Raw genomic sequence first — 20482 nt, 5'->3', positions numbered from 1 at the left:
TTGCAACTTTAACCATCACAGTTCCAATGCATAGGAGTTTAGTCAATGCCAAAACAACAGAGATATATACCAACAATGTTCCAACAGCGTGATACCAACAACCTTCCAACACCGAGCTTATAGTGGTCCTTCACGCAGCACTAATTTTCCTCAACGGATATGCCAACTCAATAACCAGAGAAACGTTCAAGATGCAAGATCCCCTGACGCCCGAATTGACATTTATCTGCCATTCTTCATCTCCACCATGAGAATCGATCTCGAGTGCTTTCTCTCTCTGGTCTCCATGTCCGTCACAGAGAAAACCATGCAGAGAGGTTAGTGATACAGGTTCGTGTGTCTGTCTGTAATGGTAGAGGAAATAATTCGCAGCAACAACATGTAAATTTCTGCTGGATGTGGTCCGACTTAAATTTGTGCACAGGACTGATGCCCTTCCACCTAGGAACGAACTATCACGCAGATGGCTCTTGGGGCTATGCAACAAGAGACCGTTCGGCGGATTGGGGTAGCGATCAATCAAATATATGTTGCGATAGTTCTGGTTTCAACGGAGATGGCTTCACGTAGATAGGATTATGAATGGATTATGAAATGGCTTCAACGAAGCAGGAGAGAATTTGTGTTTGCTGTCCAGGTGAGGAAGATAGGCGATCAAGATCAACAATGGAAAACCATGCAGCCAATCATCCCGCAGCGCAGCAATGGTTTCTGAATTTAGGCAGCAAGAAAACAGTGGATAGACTACACAATAGGCACGCAGAGTGGCAGTAGACCACGATGATTATGCGTAGAAGACACGCAGAGAGGCAGTGGATAGAATGTGCTATAGACAAAGATTATAATTAATGAAATGACTAGACGTACAGTGGATGTTGGAAAGAAAGAGCGCTAACAATTGCAGAGAATGCCCAAAAAATGAGAAAATGTGTTTCTGACAGAGGCCAAATTAGTGGAGCTTTAGTTCATGTAGGAAATTAGAGCACTCAAGTTCTGGCAAGTAGGATAGAGCCAATAGAGAAAAATGACAAAACCAGGGTTCACATTGGAGCAGGGTCAGAATTCGCCTGCTTTGATACCATGTTAAACACACATGGGCAGCAAAGGAATCTAAAGGATAAAACATGAGAGTACAATTTTTATTAACAAGTGATATACATTTATAGTACATATTGTGACCGTTGGGTTCCACATCCCAAGGTCTCTTGGATTCCTTTTGTCTATTCGGCTTCCACACTAATCCATTGAGGATTAGGTGTCCAACAATAACATATTTTTCTACTTCAGTTTCATCTTCATTTTCTACATCTTCAAAAGAAGCATGTTTAACTTTGCTATATTGACCCACCTTAGGGATTCTTTGATGATCCCCTTTATGTACTATTTTAGTGTCATGGATTATTTCTCTTTTTTGCCTTCTCCTTTCTTCTTATGTCTCTATATGGAAACTGTTGATGACATTCATAATATTTGTCTCTAGATAATAAATTCCATCCGACATTATTGAAAGACTCTCAACAAAATCCTATCAAAAAAAATAAAATCTGTCAAATGATCAATCATTTATAAAAAAATTTAATGATCCTTACAATAATTCATAACACATAAATATAAATAAGCATACTTACAATGTTATATGAAATGATAGCTGCGATTTCTTCACACAACGGTATAAATTCTTCATATGTCTCATACTTTACCTTTGAGAGACGATATCTAACCCTTTCACGTGCCTTGGGAAATTTTGCAAGAACATAAACAGTGTCTGCATTCAACACCAAACATATGTCTCGTACTCTGACCATCACGTCATATGGTTCACCAAAGTGAATCATGCCATAATATAGATAGATATGTGTACTATCATTGCTTCATTGCTTTCAATATCTTTAACATGCCATGTAAAATTTGATTTATTTATTTCTCTTGAATTCCTCCATTCAGAAATAATATTGAATGTACTTGACGGTTCAATTGCTTGAATTTTACGATGTTTCTCAGTATTCCTAGAGCATCCAACTGCATCTTTAGATGATGAAATTGTTATCCTTGTTCCAGAAACATTCACAGAGACATTCTTTGATGAAATCTTCTTGATCTATATATATATATATATATATATATATATATATATATATATATATAAAAACATGTAAATTAGTTAACTAAAAAAACAAATTAATTAAAAAAAATTAACAATACAAATGTTATTTCAAAAAAATATAAATATAAAAATAATCTAAATTTAATGTTAATTTTTGTTAAACAATATATATATATATATATATATATATATATATATATATATGGGGTCGAAGGCCCACAAGCGGGTGTGGTGGACCGAGGGGCTGATTCTCGGAATTGGCCCCTCGGCCTAGTGGGGAGCCAAAGGCCTTGGGTGGGCCTACTCGGTCCCAGGTAGGCCCGCCCATGGGCCTTATTTATATTGTTTAAAAAAAATTAACATTAAATTTAGATTATTTTTATATTTATAGTTTTTTAAAATAAAATTTGTATTGTTAATGTTTTTTAATTAATGTGTTTTTTTAATTAACTAATTTACATGTATATATATATATATATATATATATATATATATATATATATATATATATATATATATATATATATATATATATATATATGGGGTCGAAGGCCCACAAGTGTGTCTGGTGGACCGAGAGGCTGATTCTCGGAATCGGCCCCTCGGCCCAGTGGGGAGCCAAAGGCCTTAGGTGGGCCTACTCGGTCCCAGGTAGGCCCGCCCATGGGCCTTCGGCCCCAATTAAAAATAAAAACAAAAAAAGTAAAGTTTTTTTTTTTTTTTTTATTTTAAAGGCCATACTTATAATGTCTAAAAAAAAAATTAATTGATTTTTTTTTAAACCAATATATATGGTTATTTATTTATTTATTTATTTTTTTTTGCATTTTTGAAAAAAAATCAATAAATGGAATTTTTTTCTAATGAAATAGTTTGTTTTTGTTTTTTGTTTTTTTTGTTTCCTCCGAAGATCATCATGGCATCATCCAGCCTTAAAAATATCATTTTCTCACATTAATTCACATTTTTTGTTATAATATGCTTAGTAAGAAGAATAAAATGTGTTTGTCATAGTATGTGGCCTAATGTGGTTTACTTGTAGGAAAAAGAAGCATTTTTGAGGCATTTAATATGCAGGGGTTTGATGGAGACAACCAGAAGATAATATAGGGGGTTTTCCCACCTCCTTAATTCCCTAACTGAGCTTTGGATCACAACATCCTCTCTCACCAGTTCAAATTCATTGACAATCGAGTAACTCTTAGTACAAGTGAAGCTAAAGAGGGACCATATCCACCATTTCCAAGATCAAGGAGCAAATCACTCCTATTTTCAAAGGAGATGCTATCAACTACCCTTTGTATAAATAAACAAGATGAAAATCTCATTAGGATTCAAATTTTTGATTCATCTATGTGTAGCTATTGAGCTCAGAGCTTGACATTGTTATTTTTACTTTCATGTGATGTATGAGACTTTTACTTTCTGATAATCAGAAGTTGGTTATTCATATGCATCTGAGTTAGTTTTAGAGGACTGAGACCCTTGGGTTTGGGCCCAAGCCAGAGGTTTTGGTCCCTCTTTTGTAATTTTTTTGTTCTTATTTCCAAGAATTTCATAGCTTTCTTTCATTACAATAGAGTTTAATCTATAAAAACCTGTGATTGCAAGCTTCTACATCACCTCTCTTGTGGGAGAATTGTTGGAAAAATTCACAATCTCAACCCAAAAACAATGTGTTTATGATTTCTTGGAAATAGTTAGATGTTAGTTGTCCTTGTTCATATTTATTTTCTGTAACTTATCATTCATTTAAGCGGTCAAAGTAGTGTTATGGCATGAAATAGATGTTACCCAAATCCAACTCATATTTTCCATCATATTTTATATCACTATGTTAATGATCAATGGATGTATGTATGTGGCTGGTTGCAGGGTTGTGTTGATTTGTAGGGGAGGTTACCTCTTTTACATCCATTTCGGAATTTTCCATCCTCTTTTCCCATCCCTCAATTCTACCCCCAAAGCTTTGTTTCCACAGTAACTTTAACTAGGAAACTTATGACACTATGGGCATTCATCCCAGTGTAAGACAAAACTCTAAGAGATCCTAGGCTTACCCAACCTTCCTTCACTCTCTCCAACCTTCACCTTCCTCTTCATTCCCTCAAGACATCATGTATACCCTAAAAAGGCTCTTGAAACCCCTCCTGTAGCATTACAAGTCCTCCTGTAGCAATGTGGGACCTCTTGTAGCAACACTTCTAGTAGGTTTGTACCACCACTTTTCATCACCTTATTTGCTCCCCACTTCAATCGTAGCTCAGGAAATATGAATAATAACCCCAAGTTGTGATTTTATGATCAATATAATCTCCTAGACTACTCCACCCATTCATTTTCCTCACTGCAAGACAAAGTATAATTAGTGTTTTTCAATCACAAGTATGATGCAAGTTAGGTTTCTGATTTTCAAGAAAGTGTGAAATAGATAGATGATACATGAAATTGTGTTGATGGTTTGATGAGTTATGTAAGATATATTATCTTTCCTTATGCAAGTATATTAGCTCTTTTCCTTTCATGAAATGAATAATTAACATCTACGAGTTGAGCAAATGGCATTTCCACTTTCATAGCTAGAATCAATTTTCAATTATGCTTTCATCAACAAGCTTTCACTATAGTTCAGTAGGAGGAATGGTCTCTAAAAACCTTGATCCAATGTCATGACAGAGGGTGGCATGAGTAGAATGTAACCTACTATGCATATAGCTTTGTCACCTATATGTTTTTATGAATCTCGGGTTGATAATTTGAGTTGTGGAGCCCTTGGGAGTTACGACATTCTTGGTGCAATACCAGGGCTCGCCACTTTTTGGCATCATTTCTAGAGAGGTGTCTAAGTAGATGTTGTTTATGCTTAAGCATGGTTTTCTGTTTTTCATTCAAATTTGAAAAAGTGAAAAAAAAAATCTTTCATGCCTCATAGGAGTAGCGATAATCAAGGAAATGTCTTGCCAAAAACCACCACACCCTCAAGAAATCAGCATTCGCTCTTCTTCAGTTACTGTGAACTTTCCTCTCTGACTGTAGAGGAGTTAGAAGACCCTCTGGGTGAGAATTTTTTTTTTTAAGAACCTATTGAGGAAGAATAAGAAGAACCCACTTCACTTACCCAAACTATGGCTAAAAACAGTAAAAATGAGGTTTTCCCCATCAGAGAAACTAATGGAAAGGCTAGAATGAATAATATAAGCTCTTCTTCCCTTCCACACTTCCATGGATTAACCTTTTAGGATCACGACACCTTGATTTCTGAATTTGAGGTTGTTTGTAGGACCTATGACTATGCCTTTGATGAGAAGAAGTTGGAGTTGTTCCCATCTACCCTTAAAGACACAACTTTGCACTCATTTATGGATCTTCCTGGGGATAATATCACTACCTATGACCAAATGTAACATGCATTCAATAGAAAGTACAAGAATTACTGTAGGTAAAAAATAAACCAAGGAATAAATCTTTAAGATGACTCTTCGACCTGATGAATCCCTAGAAGACTATGAGGAGAGATTTAATATCAATTATAGGAGGGCCAACTCTTCCCTTGATCCTAAGTCACTAAAGCTAGTTACTCTCTGAGGGATAAGGGAGGATATGTTGGAAACCATCAGAATTTTGTCTGGAGGAGATATTTATCAATTTCCCTATGATGACATCAAAACTTTATTCAAGAATGATTGTACGACTGCTATAAAGAAGGGTAGGGATAGTCAAGGCTTAGTCAGATCCTCTTCCTAAACAACATCCATCAAGAATGAGATAGGGAACATGTTGGAGTATTTCAAGAGTGAAATGTTTCATAACTTTGCATCCAAATGGATACCATGCAAGTCAAGAGAAAGCAAGAGGAAGCAGAGAGGGCACTAGCTATTTTCTAGCCTAGATGCACTAAAAGACATCATAGGAATGAATTCCCATTAAATGTCATAGAAGTCTTCCTAGTCTATGAAAAAAATCATGAAAAAAACAAATTCCCTCTTTTCCAAGCCTAAAATATGTATCCCAAGGGGAATAATGTGGGTCAGAGAAAGTTTGCTTCATTAATCAAAGAAGGCCTCAAAGACCTCAACAATAACAATAGGGCATTCAAGGTGCACAATACTCTTATTACAATCCAAATCAGAATGTACCATTCTAGCCTTGGTACCCTTTCACTCATCCATCATGGTCCACACCTCCTTCTTGGAATTATGCTCCTCCATACCCTCCTCAGACTGTTAACCATCCTTTTCAGCCATATCCACCCCAATATTCTCAATGGGGAAACCCATCACAAGGGTGGATGTCTCAAGCCAACCAACCTTCTGCTTTACTGAATCCACCCAAAACTCAACCACAACTCACTCATCCTACTCCATCTAGGCAACCTCAAATTCCTGCTCAACCCAATCTGAACCCAAACAGCAAGTAGGCACAACAGGTCTATAGTGGAGAGACATCTTATCCTTCTTATGCTATGGAAATCCAAGAGATCAACCTTTGCTCTGGGAGAGTGCTCCCAGATAATAATCTACCTTCTCTACCTTAAGATCTTTAAGAAGAGAAGGAAGAAAGTGCTCCTCAAGTAAATTCAACTCCCTTTCCTAAAAGGTTGATCCACCCTAGCCAACACACCCCATAAGAGGTTGAAATTATAGGAGAACTGAAGAATTTATGTGTTAATATACCCCTTCTCCAGACCATTAAAGATGTTACAATATATAATAATATTATCAAAGAAAAATGTTTTAAGAACCTTGGGAGGAGAAAAAGGGACATCCCCACCATCAATGTTGTTAGGAAACTATTAGATCTGATGCTTGGGAGGGTGATCTTCCCGAAATACCTAGACCCTTGCATCCTAGTAGTGGATGTGAAAATTGATAGCATTATGGTCCCTAATACTCTGATTGGTCTTGGGGCTGCAATAAATGTTATGACTAGGGAAACAATGCTAAAGCTTAATCTCCAAGGGGCTTTGAGGAAGACCACCACAGTGTTGTATCTCAGAGAAAAATCCATAGTACCTTCTGAGGGGATTGTTGAAGATGTTATGGTCTCCATTGAATCCTGGGAGTATCCTACTGATTTCTTGAATCCCTATCCCAAAACCAAGTTTAATGGTTATCCTCTCATCTTAGGAACTGTGGTTTGCCACTGTTGATGCCTATATTAGTTTTAGGGATGGGAACGTGACTATTAAGAATGGAAATTTATCCAAACAATTTGTGTTGTATCCTCCTACTCAACCTTCTACTGAACATGATTTACCCATATGGTTAGAGGATGAGGATGAGGATGAATTGTATCATACAACCCCAAACCGAGTCTGCACTCTAGACACTTTTATAGTAGGGGGACAACTTGATGAAGATGAACTTATTGACCATATCCTTCAGAATCAACCTCCCACACCCATAACAATTGATATGTTGATGAAATAATATGGATGTAGTCCTTGTGATGAATTATGATATGTTAACTCAAGTTCAAAACATGTCAAGGTTGTAGAGTTTGACCCATCCAAAACTTTAAATATCAACCCCTCTCTCTCGTTGAAACATGAAGAACAATTGTGCAATGTATTGAGGAAACGCCTCTTTGATTTTTCTTGGGATTTTAAGGGAATGAAAGGTGTTCATCCCTTAGTTTGTACTCATCATATTTACAGCAAGGAGGGATACAAGCCTTTGCCGAAACCCCAAAGAAGGATGAACTCAACTCTTAAGGACACTGTGAAAAAATAATTACAAAAGCTACTAGATGCAGGGTTCATATTCCCCATTTCATATAGTGAGTGGATGCCACCTCTTGTTTTAGTTCATAAGAAGAATGGAAAGTGGAGGACCTGTGTTGAATACTAGGAACCTAATATGGCTACAAAGAAGGACCATTTTCATTTTCCCTTCATTGACCAAATACTAGATGACCTTTGTAGGAAAGAAATTATTCTCCTTCCTGGATTGATTTAGTGGACACAACCAAATCTAGATCAACCCTGAAGACTAAGATAATACTACATTTACATGTCCTTGGGGTACCTTTGAGCTAAGGATGTGAAAAGGGTAATGGAAAAGGAGGAGAAGGAACCATTGTATATCATATCAGATCTAGAGAGCCCTAAGATTGTCATTAGCAATCATAGACTTATCGCTAATGATGGTGCTTTAGAACCCAAATACATTGCTACCCAGGAGCAAGCCATTCTACACTTTTAAGACACATTTAGGATGTTGGGAACAAAAATTTTGCAAGCCTTCCAAAGAAGATGGCATGCCTTACCCCACAACCCACAAATCATAGAATATCACTCTCCTGAAAGGCTAAAGAATTCCTTGGAGAGAACACCCTTGTATAAGAGGATCATGTGGATAGGACTCAAACTCAGTTCACCCTTGTTTATGGGCTTACAAGAAGGAAGAGATGAAGCAGAAGAGTAGAGGGAGTGGACAAAGATAGAAAGGAATACAGGTTTTTACCCACAAGAGGGCACACCATTTGAAGAGCCTTGGGATGTCAGGGAGGAAACTAGGGCCTTGGAAAAGCTTCACATGGATGACTTAGTTTCTCAAAGCATGAGAAACACCTTAAGCAGGGGGTGATCATGAGACCCATCAATATGTACACTTTGAAGATCATTATGCCATCCTCCAACCTCAAAACTATCATTCTCTCACATTAATTCACATTTTTTGTTATATTATGCTTAGTAAGAGGAATAAAAGGTGGTTTTCATAATATGTTGCCTAATTTTGTTTCATAGCAGGAAAAATAAGCATTTTTGAGGCTATTACTATGAAAGGGCCTCATGGCGACAACTAGGAAAGAATCTAGGGGGTTTTTCCACCCTCTAAACTCCCTAAAATTGGATTGGGAACACAATATCCTCTCTCACCAGTTCCAATTCATTGGTAGTCAAGTGACTCCTAGTCCAATTGAATCTCAAGAAGGACAAGATCCACCATTTTCAAGATCAAGTAGGGAACCACTACCACTTTCAAGGGTGCTTCTTCAACTGCCCTTTTGTATAAATAAACAAGAAGAAGAGCTCATTAGGATTCAAAGTTTTTGTTTAGCTAGGTGTAGCTATTGAGCTTAAAGCTTGACATTGTTACTTTAAACTTTTACGTGATGTATGAGTCTTTCACTTTTTGATAATGAGAAGTTGGATTTTAAGTTGTATCTGAGTTAGTTTCATAGGGCTAAGACCCTTGGGTTTGGGTCCAATCAATAGTCTTTGGTCCCTCTTTTTCTAATTATGTTTCTCCTTGATTCCAAGTAGTTCATAGTTTCTTACATTTCAATAGAGATTAATCTATAAAAACCTGTGGTTGCAGCCTCTACATCACCTCTCTTGTGGGATAAGGAGTGGAAGGATTCACAACAATAGTCCAAAAATATTGTGTTTATGATTTATTGGAATCAGATTAGTGTTAGTTGTCCTATTTTACATTTTCTTTCTGTAGCTTATAAGTTATTTTAGATATTAGATCAATGTTATGGCATAAACTATATGTTATTAAAATTCAACACATATTTTCCAACATAATTTATCTCATTTTGTTAATGATAAATGGATACATGCATGTGATTGATTTTAGGGTTGTGTTGATCTTTAGGGACGAGCACCTTTACCACTTCCATATTGAGCTCCTTCATCTTCTCTTTCCACCTTCAAATTGTGTCCCAAAACTTTGTTTCATAAGTCGTTTTTCCTAGTATACCAAAAACAATCATCCTAGTGCAAGACAGAACTCAGAGAGGTGGAAAAGCTTCACATGGATGACTTAGTTTCTCAAAGCATGAGCAACACCTTGAGCAGGGGGTGATCATGAGACCCATCAATAGGTACACTTTGAGATCATTATGCCATCCTCCAACCTTAAAACCATCATTCTCTCACATTAATTCACATTTTTTGTTATATTATGCTTAGTAAGAGGAATAAAAGGTGGTTTTCATAATATGTTGCCTAATTTTGTTTCATTGCAGGAAAAAGAAGCATTTTTTAGGCTATTAATATGCAAGGGCCTCATGGAGACAACAAGGAGAGAATCTAGGGGGTTTTTCCACCCTCTAAACTCCCTAAAATTGGCTTGGGAACATAATATCCTCTCTCACCAGTTCCAATTCATTAGTAGTCAAGTGACTCCTAGTCCAATTGAATCTCAAAAAGGACAAGATCCACCATTTTCAAGATCAAGTAGGGAGCCACTACTACTTTCAAGGGCGCTTCTTCAACTGCCTTTTGCATAAATAAACAAGAAGAAGAGCTCATTAGGATTCAAAGTTTTTGTTTAGCTAGGTGTAGCTATTGAGCTTAATGCTTTACATTGTTACTTTAAACTTTTATGTGATGTATGAGTCTTTCACTTTTTGATAATGAGAAGTTGGATTTTAAGTTGTATTTGAGTTAGTTTCATAGGGCTAAGACCCTTCGGTTTGGGCCCAACCCATAGGCTTTGGTCCCTCTTTTTGTACTTATGTTTCTTCTTGATTCCAAGTAGTTCATAGTTTCTTACATTTCAGTAGAGATTAATCTATAAAACCTGTGGTTGCAGCCTCTACATCACCTCTCTTGTGGGATAAGGAGTGGAAGGATTCACAACAATAGTCCAAAAATATTGTGTTTATGATTTATTGGAATTAGATTAGTGTTAGTTGTCTTTTTTTATGTTTCCTTTCTGTAGCTTATAAGTTAGTTTAGATATTAGATCAATGTTATGGCATAAACTATATGTTATTTAAATTCAACTCATATTTTCCAACATAATTTATCTCATTTTGCTAATGATAAATGGATACATGCATGTGATTGATTGTAGGGTTGTGTTGATCTTCAGGGAAGAGCACCTTTACCACTTCCATATTGAGCTCCTTCATCTTCTCTTTCCACCTTCAAATTATGTCCCAAAACTCTGTTTCATAAGTCATTTTTCCTAGTATACCAAAAACAGTCATCCTAGTGCAAGACAGAACTCAGAGAGGTCCTGAGCTTGGCTAGGGTATTAAACCAACCTTCCTTCATTTTCTTCAACTTCCATCCACCTCTCCATATCCTCAAGACATAATTTTCACTTTCAAAATCCATTCAAATGCCCTCCTATAGCATTACAGGCCGTCTTGTAGCATTATAGGCCTCTTGTAGGAATCGTCTGTAGAAAACCTGTAGCGTCATTTTCCTTCATCAATTTTGATCCCAACTAAAACATTGACTTATTTTAGATTAATAATGACCCCCAGCAATGATTTTATGGTTAGGGGAAGCTCCTTGTCCACTCCAACCCTTCATTTTCTTCGTTGCAAAAATAGAGTAGAGTTTGTTTCTTTATCACAAGTATGATGCAAGTAGGTTACTGATTTACAAGAAAGTGTGAACTAAGTAGAAGGTACATGCAATTCTGTTGGGTTGTGTTATATTATTTCCATGACTAGCCCACGTAGTTAACCGAGGGGTTATAGGGGGGGTGGAGAACCCCCCTTCATTGCACTAATTGCATAATGGGGGGGTCACATGGGGTTTGAGGGGTGCAGGTAACCCCACTCTATGGGTTCTTGGAAAATTTTGTTTTTGGACCCTATATTAGGTTGGGCAGACCTACCTATGGTTTTGTGCATGATTTTCGCACATGGTTTTGGACACGATGGTTTTTGGTCCATGGTATTGGATGCCTAGACATGTATAAATATGTATTCTAACATTGAAAGGAACATAATGACAAATCAAGCTAGTAGTCCCGGTTTTGGGATCTAGGGGAAAATCTCTGTTATATGTGTTTTATGTGTTATGCTCTCGCATTGTTTATTTTCTGTGTTTTAGAATTTGTATGCAGGTAATTTCTGTATGGGGTTAAAACCTACATTTGGTATCAGAGCTCTTTTGGCTTCAAAGTGATGCCTTTGTTGCTGAGGGGTTTTTCTTAGGCTTGTGGTAGACCCTGTTCAGTGGGAGATCTGCGAGATCGATTCTAGTGGTGAAAGAAGATGGCAAGAATTGGAAAGATAGAGATCGAGAAATTTAATGGTTAGAGTTTTGAGTTGTGGAAACTCAACATGGAGGATCTATTGGTGGAAAAAGATCAGTGGATCATGGCAGATCCAGGTACTAAACTAACGATAGTGTCTGATGAATAATGGAAGAAGTTGGATCGGAAGGCAAAAGGCAAGATACGATTATGTGTCTCAGATTCAGTATTGTTGAATATATTAGGGAAAGCTATGACGAAGGCTTTGTGGGAAAAGTTAGGGACTTTGTACCAATCTAAGTCTCTGGTGAATAAATTGTTCCTACGGAAAGAGCTGTATAACTTGAGGATGAAAGATGGAGACTCGGTGACAGAGCATCTGAATGCATTTAATACTGTGGTAAGTCAGTTATTATCTGTTGATATTAAAATGTCAGATGAAGATAAGTGCATCAGTTTGTTGTGTTCTCTACCAGATTTGTGGGATAGTCTAGTTATTGTAATAGGTAGTAATACAACTGCCTTGTAGTTTGATGAAATAGTCTCATCCTTGATGATGGAGGAGATGAGATGGAAAAATATGGAGAGCCAGAATGGTGATGCCTTGTCTGTACGGGGACAGTCCCAAAATAGAAACAAAAATAAGTCATCAAGTGGGAGATCTAAATCTCCAGGGAAACCTGTAAAGGTGGCTTGATGGAAATGTGGAAAGGAAAGGCACTACAAAAGGGACTGTAAATATAAAGCTCCTGACAAAGGAAAGGGATATGATGATGCTCCTTCTATAGAGGTGAAAACCATCTCAGATGAAGGTGGGGATGTGTACTTGGCTTCTTCAAGTACACATGTAGATCATGAGGCATGGTTGATTGACTCAGGTGCATCCTTTCACTTCACTCCCCATAGAGAGTGGTTCTGCGAGTATGAGAAATATGATGGTGGTGATGTCTTCTTGGGGTATGACAGGAAGGCTAGAATCGTTGGTCGTGGAAAATTAAAGTTGAATTTGCAAGGTGGAAGGGTTAGAACACTTCTGGGTGTTCTACATATTCCTGCATTATCTAGAAATTTGATTTCTGTAATCAAGCTAGATGATGCAGGTGTAAAAACAGTGTTCGAGAAGGATACCTGCAATATGGTTTGGGGGGAACTGGTATTGATGCAGGGAGTTCAAATTGGAACTCTGTACAAGTTGCAAGGTAGCACTATTATTGATGGGTGCAACAGTTCTGTGGCTCTTGAAAGTGGAGCATAAAATCCAGTGGTCTCTGGAGAGAAGACCATGTTGTGGCATCAAAGGTTTGGACATATTGGAGAGAAGGGCCTTCGAATACTTCATGGTAAAGGTATGGTAGAAAGTCTGAGTAACAGCTCTCTGGATTTTGATTTCTGTGAAAATTGTGTATATGGGAAGCAGAATCGGGTGAGTTTACCCTCTGGTGGTAAGAGGGTGAAACAGATATTAGAACTTGTGCACAGTGATGTGTTTGGACCTATGAATGTTCCATTGCTGGGTAAGTCTATGTACTGTGTATCATTTATAGATGACTTCTCAAGGAATACATGGATATATTTCCTTAAGAAGAAATTTGAAGTCTTTGATAGGTTTAAAGAATTTAAGGCTTTGGTGGAAAACCAGATAGAGAAGAAGATAAAGGTGTTTAGGACAGATAATGGTGGAGATTTTTGCAGTAAGGAATTTAAAGAATTCTGTAAGAAGTGTGGTATAGCACGACAGAAGACTACTCCATACGCACCTAAGAAAAATGGAGTTTCAGAAGGAATGAACAAGACGTTGATGGAAAGGGCAAGAAGTATGCTCAGTGGTGTCGGGTTAGGACAAGAATTCTAGGTAGAGGCGGTGGAGACAACGTGTTACCTGGTCAATAGATCACCTTCATCAAAGTTGGAGGATAAGACTCCACAAGAGGTATGGACTGGTAAGAAACCTCTCTTTCACATTTGAGGGTATTTGGATGTGATGCAAATGTACATGTTTCAAAGGAGAAACGAGCCAAGTTGGATAGTGAATCTGAAAAGTGCATCTTTATTGGGTATAAGGATGGTTTAAAGGGTTATAAGCTTTGGAACCCAATAATAAGAAAGGTTGTGTACAACCTAGATGTGGTGTTCAAAGAGGTAAAAGATGTTATCAAACATGAATTCCAACTAAAGGAACCTGAGAAGATAGAGTTTGAGCTTAAGGAGGAAGAATCAGACTCTACAACAGAGGAGGAATCAGAAGATGAAGAGCCACAAACTTTGGGTGTGAGAAGATTAGATCGAGAAAGAAGGCAGCCAAAAAGGTATAGTCCATCTGCTTTCTATTCAAATTTTTCTTTATCTATTACTGATGATGATCCCAAAGCTGTGAAGGAAGCAGTAGATTCAAAGGATGAAAAACTCTGGAAAGAGGCCATGGTTGATGAAATGACATCTTTGCACAAAAATGAGGCTTGGGATCCGGTGGAGTTGCTGACTGGAAGGAAACCCATTGGCAGCAAATGGGTGTTCAAGAAGAAGACAATTGCAGAAGGAAAGGTGGAGAAATACAAAGCTCGATTGGTAACAAAAGGTTATTCCCAGTTACCGGGAATTGATTTTGGCCATATTTTTCTCCTGTTACCAAGGTAACTTCTAGTAGATTACTTTTATCTATTGCTGTTGCTTTTGATTTTGAGGTAGAACAGATGGATGTGAAGACAACATTTCTTCACGGGGATCTGGAAGAGGAAATCTACATGAAGCAACCTGAAGGCTTTGCGATGAAGGGTAAGAAAGAACTGGTATGAAAGTTAAAGAAGTCTCTGTATGGGTTAAAAAAGTCACCAAGGGTGTGGTATCAGAAATTTGATACATTTATACGAGCACATGGATTCACCAGAAGAAAAGCAGATCACTGTGTGTATTTTAAATTAATTGGTGACCATTTTATTTATTTGGTCTTGTATGTGGATGATATGTTGTTGGTTGGAAATGACAAAGAAATTATCCAGGATTTGAAGACCATTTGTCCTCCAAATTCGACATGAAAGATCTTGGTGCTGCAAACTATATTATGGGCACAAAAATTAAAAGAGATTGGAAAAAGAGGAAGCTCTGGTTAAACCAGAGGAGGTATGCCAAGACAATATTGCAGATGTTTAATATGCAGGATAATAAACTGGTGAAGGTTCCTATTCCTATAGGTGTGAAGTTATCTGTTGAAAAATGTACCAAGACACAAGAAGAGGAAGAGGACATGTCCCGTGTTTCATATGCAAGTGCAGTCGGTAGCCTGATGTATGCAATGGTCTATACTACACCAGACATTACACATGCAGTGGGAGTGTTGAGCAGGTTTATGTCAAAACCAAGTAAGGAGCACTGGACAACAGTGAAGCGAGTTTTCAGGTATTTGCATGGCACTAGTGATTATGGTTTGTGCTACCAAGGAAGACCAGGTTTGGACAGAGTGTTGGATATTCACGGCTTTGTTGATGCAGAATAGGCTGGAGATCTGGATCAGAGAAGATCTACAAGTGGGTATGTCTTTAACATATTTGGAGGTGCAGTCAGTTGGATGAGTAAGAAACAATCTATAGTGGAACTATCAACTACAGAGGCAGAATACATGGCAGCCATCCATGCAAGCAAGGAAGCAGTTTGGTTGCAGAGATTGTGTTTAAAGATGGAGTTAGTGTAGGGAGCTATAAGGATAGACTGTGACAACCAAAGTCTAATTTTCTTGGCAAAGGATCCTGCATATCATTCAAAGACAAAGCACATTGACGTTCAGTATCACTTTGTGAGGGATATGATGGAAGACAAAAAGGTGTTGCTGGTAAAGGTGGACACTTTGAAGAATACTACAGATGTATTGACAAAATCTGTGAGCTCTGAGAAGTTCTCTTGGTGTAGAGAGACAATGGGCGTTTCAGGGTTGGAAAAATGACTAAGCTCTCTTATGGACCCTTGTGGAAAGAAAACAACAAGTGGGATAATGTTGGGTTGTGTTATATTCTTTCCACGACTAGCCCATGTAGTTAACTGGGGGGGTTAGAGCGGGGGCAGAGCCGCCCCCTTCATTGCGCCGATTGCATAGTAGGGGGGTCATAGGGGGTTTGAGGGGTGTAGGTAACCCCACTCTGTGGGGTCTAGGGTAGCACCCTAGATTTTTTTTTTTTTGGACCCTATATTAGGATGGGCGAACCTACCTATGGTTTTGTGCATGATTTTCACACATGGTTTTGGATGCGATGGTTTTCGGTCCATGGTTTTAGATGTGATGGTTTTCGGTCCATGGTATTGGATGCTTCGACATGTATAAATATATATTGTAACATCGAAAGGAACATAATGAAAAATCATGATTGTAGTCCCGGTTTTGGGATCCAGGGGAAAGTATCTGTGTATATGTGTTTTATGTGCTATGCTCATGCATTTTTTATTTTCTGTGTTTTAGAACTCGTATGCAGTTAATTTTTGTACGGGGTTAAAACCCATAAATTCTGATTGGTAGTTTGATGAATTATGCAAGATAAATTAGGTTCCTTTCTGCAAGTAGTTTTGGTAGTTTGATGATTTTTTCAAGATAAACTAACTCTCTTTCTGTAAGTAGATTAGCCTTTGTCCTTTCATGAATTGATTAGTTATCATTTACAAGTTGTGTCAATGGAATTTCCACTTTCATAGCTAGAATTATTTTTCAATTGTACCTTCATCAACAAGCTTTCATTTTAATTCAGTGGGAGGAATGGTATCTAAGCACTTTTTGATCTAATGTCATGACTAAGGGGGGCATGAGTGGAATCCAATCTGATGTGCATATGGCATGTCATCACCTCTAAGTTTTATGAACCCTAGGTTAATAATTTGAGTTGACGAGCCCTTGGGAGTTGCAACATCCTTGGTCCAATATCAAGGCTTACTAGGTACCACTTCCATATAAGGAACATCTAGGGATGTTGGATGACTAGTAGCCAAATCAAGATTAACAAATGAGAGCTAGTAAATAATCACAATGTATCCATTGTGAGGGAAAGACATCACTCGAAAAAGTGTGGACATGACACCTTTCAAGGCATACACATACTCTCTCTGAAGGAGCAAATTGACATCTAAGGGGCCTTGGACAACCATAATATTGATATAGACAGTTTTTCCTTCCAAAGTAATAGGTAACTTAGGAAGGATTCCTAAAGGTTCTCTAATGGCTATGTTAAAAGCTAACAAATTATGTGTAACATGCATAGGTTGAGGGAAACCCAAATCTTGCCAAGCGGTTGAGGATAAAATACTAACATAAGCACCTTTGTTGATGATTGTATGATGGACATTCTTACCTTAAGCTTTCACAATGATTTGTAAAAGGGTGGAAGAAGGAAGATGAGTCCCTTTAGGTCTACTCCAATCAAAGGAAATAACCTCATTACTTGGAGGGGGTTCAATGGAAACAAGTGAAATCCCCCCATGTGTAGAAGAATATGAGGTAACAAGAAGAACCTGAGTGGTATTAATTTCACTCTCTAAAGAGATAATGGGAGCAACTGAATGTGGAATCGAGTCAACCACTTGATCAACCAATGGTTCATAAACCTTAGTGATATGTGTTTCACTCTCCAATGGAAGAGTGGGTTTGAATGTACTTGGAATTAGATCAATCACTTCGTCAACTGACAGTAGGTTGGGAGAAAATTTATGGTAACTAGTTGGAAGTTTTTGTTGTGAAACAGTAAGTTTTCCCAACAATTTTGAGGCTTCATCCATATGAGAGAAAAGGTGACTATGATGAATCCCTTTGCCTAACCTACAAGGATACCTAACATTACACTTTTCGCTAGAAACCTGACAATCACTAGTCGATGGATCAACAATAAGTTGATGAGAATTTTTAGACCATACTTCCAAGACCTTAGGAATACTAAGGAACTTGATAAGGAAGTGGTCACCCTTACAAATATTGCAAGGGTATTTGGGCTTGCAATTCATGTTGGAATTTTCCTCAACACTACCAATACTTACAGCCATGGTTGGTTGGTTGACTTCTTTCTTATCTTTCTTTTTCTTCTTCTTCCCTTTCTTCTTCTTCTTAGTCACTTTGTTACTAGCATCATTTCTTCTACCAAGCGAAGAAGAAGAAAGGGAGGAGGACACGTTGGGTGAAGAAGGTAAAGGGTCAACATGAGGTTGGTGATGTTGAGACAGAAAACTTGGTTGAGGTGGTACAATTTGAGTATTTGGGACTAAATAAGTTGAAAACAACCACACCGGTAAACCTATCATGAATCTAGGACGTGGCAACGTAGCCATATAAGGAGGACCGACATTTCCAAGGTTAGGAAGAGGACTATGATTCTTGTGAATGGAGATTCCTTGATCAGTAACTTCCGTAGTTGTTGCCATTAGATTCAACTCAAATAATTTTTATTAGGAATTTAAATAATATTCACAATCCACACCTAAGGTTTGTAAAATGTAAAAAGAAAAAAATAACACACGCTAGTAAATCTAAGGAGTCAAACCATGCAAACAAAATTTTCACAGCGAAATCTCTAGATGATGATGAAATCCAATATCAATGTGAAAAGGGAATAAGAGCGGGTGGAACCAATTACGCTAACAACCTACTTAATGAACACGATGTGGTGCAAGTTACTTCACTTATGCCATCTCAAGTGAATAATACCCTCCAAAAAGGTCTAAGTGAGTCTAGCAAATGTCTCTTCCAAGTACATTCGAGAATTCCCCTCTACCATTACCTTGGATAATAGCCCTAATATTATGGTCTTTAAGGTTACTACTTACAACAATTTAACCTAGGGGGACAATCGCATATTAGACGTATACGCAAGGGTGGAGTAAAAAAGCTCAATCACCTTGAATGTTCCTCAACATGGTTAATCTAAGGTTTACCTTCAAGTGACTACCAAGCACCTTTCGACACCATTTGTAATACATGTAAATCAATCTACCATAACCAATGAAGTGTGTTTGATCACTCCACTAGGTCTATGTCTAGTCAATTTAATGTCTTAAATTGCTCTACATAAATTATCAATCTGGGTATCGTAAACTGATGAAGTGTGGTGCACCATATGTGCTAAGTTAACCTTTTTCTTACTTCGTTGTTTTATAGATTTTATTTTGTTTTGGGGTTTTATTTTTGTTGGTTTCCTAAAGTATCTAACGCAAATGGAAATCCTATTCTAGGGTCTTAAGAATACTTTTAAAGGTCAAGTATGGATGTAGATTTCAAGACAAAGTCTATGTCCCTAATGGTAACTTCCAAAACTTAGCACTTCAAAAGATCTTAAAACATGTTATTGATGGAATTAGTACTTAAACAAAAGTGTAAATATGCAACTACTTCAATCAAAATAGAATGCAACAACCAAACAATGAGCTAGTGACTATGAAACCCAGTATCCTTGATGTTGTATAAAATGAAAACTGAACTTAAAGCAATTCAAAAACTGTAAGCAAATTAAACTAAATCATATTACATCAACTCATATTCTGACCCCTCATCATTCGACTCGCTCTGGCTATAGGAGATAATCATAAACAAATTGAGCAATCTGATATCTAATTTGCATAAAATGAAACTAATATTAAACTACACATTCATACTTCAATCCCCCACCATTCGACTCGCTCTGGCTATAGGAGGTAACTGAAAATGACATGAAAAATTCAATAACTAACTTGCAGAAAAATAAACTAATATCAAACTACGCATTCATACTTCAATCCCTCACCATTTGATTCACTCTGGCTATGGGAGGTAACTAAAAATGACATGAGAAATTCAATAACTAACTTGCAAAAAAATAAACTAATATCAAACTATGCATTCATACTTCAATCCCTCACCATTTGAGTCGCTCTGGCTATAGGAGGTAACTGAAAATGACATGAGCAGTCTAATATCTATCTTGCAGAAAAGTAAATGAACAAAACAAAACTGAAAGAAATAAATAGTGTTGGAATTAGAACTAAGAAAATAAATTAGCAGAAGGACAAGATAATTCCATAATGTCATTAGTCATTAAAAAGCTATGTGCATTACTAATCTACAATCAACCGGTTGAACACACTTGCATGAATTAAAATTGCATGAATGAAAAATCTAATCTATCAAACTTGAAAGCAATCAAATGACATAATTAAATCAAAGAAAAATTTACAAAATGAAATCTACTCTACCTTACATTCTAATATGCTCCATGACATCTACCTCACATCTCCTTCCATGTTGAGAACATCAAAGCTTTATTCAAATTCTTCAAAATTACAAAGTACAACAAAGTTCTCCAAAGCTTTCAAAAGCCATCAAGGAAGAACTACAAACTCCAATCTAAAGAACCCACAAGCTAAAAAAGGACTCCCAAATGAAGGAGAGAGATCTCCTATTTATACAAAAAGATGAGAAGCCATCTCATTAATG

The sequence above is a fragment of the Pinus tabuliformis genome, chromosome 2_1 (assembly GCF_031772625.1).
Source record: "Pinus tabuliformis cultivar Carrire ecotype Pingquan chromosome 2_1, CPIR1, whole genome shotgun sequence".
NCBI lineage: Eukaryota > Viridiplantae > Streptophyta > Pinopsida > Pinales > Pinaceae > Pinus > Pinus tabuliformis.
Note: the sequence above shows the minus strand (reverse complement) of the source record.